Source organism: Chinchilla lanigera, unplaced genomic scaffold (genome assembly GCF_000276665.1).
Source record: "Chinchilla lanigera isolate Chin_1 unplaced genomic scaffold, ChiLan1.0 scaffold00009, whole genome shotgun sequence".
Taxonomy (NCBI): Eukaryota; Metazoa; Chordata; class Mammalia; order Rodentia; family Chinchillidae; genus Chinchilla; species Chinchilla lanigera.
This window is the reverse complement of record NW_004955410.1, coordinates 24,054,437-24,055,103: the sequence shown is the minus strand read 5'-3', so window position 1 is coordinate 24,055,103 and position 667 is coordinate 24,054,437. Positions and strand designations below refer to the sequence as shown.

Sequence of the window (667 nt, the reverse complement as noted above, 5' to 3'; positions counted from 1 at the left end):
TGTAACCCCCAGAAAACGAAGGCTCTGACTGGTCCGACTTCAATTTATGGGTAAGGCGCTGAGCCACAAAGTTAAAATAACTAGAAAATGGTGGAACTCCTATTTCAAGTTGAGGGCTTTTATTCCGTTTGCTCAAGTTGCTCAAGTATCACCAGGAAAGGGCCAACCCTCCGTTCAGCTTTTTGAGTTGTGCAAATCCAAGATCGATGTATCCAAGCTGGAATTCCCAACCTGGACCCAAAGCTGGAATGTTAATCCACCCGCTGCCCCAAAGAATGCAATGCACTCATTGGAAACTCCAGAGTGTCCTGAAAATTTTTAGAATTATTCAAGAATAAAAGTTCAAGGAGAAAAACTTTAAAGTCTTTATGATACTGAAATGAGAGACCGTTGGCATTTATTGAGACTGTCGATGACATTTCCATTATTAAAGTACCCAGAATTGGGGGAGGGGGCTCAACTAAATCTTTTGTAGTCCTCCTTTGTTAATTGTTCAAGTTAAGGACTTCAACCCCAGCCCCTCCCATAGGAGCTACTGAAGGAGTGTTGACCTCAATCCGTACAATAAACCGTTGCTGATATATATGTTTGTAACAAGTTTTGGGACTTCAGAAATTTTCTTTCAGGATATTAGTGGTCTCTCATAGATGTCTAAGTTTTCTAGTTA

At 40.8% G+C, this 667-nt stretch overlaps 1 protein-coding gene across 2 annotated transcripts in view; it reads right to left on the bottom strand.

The window, feature by feature from the left end:
- Positions 1-667, bottom strand: part of Dnah11 (dynein, axonemal, heavy chain 11) — a gene marked incomplete at its 5' end in the record, with an annotated part of 307,294 nt that overhangs the window by 297,523 nt on the left and 9,104 nt on the right.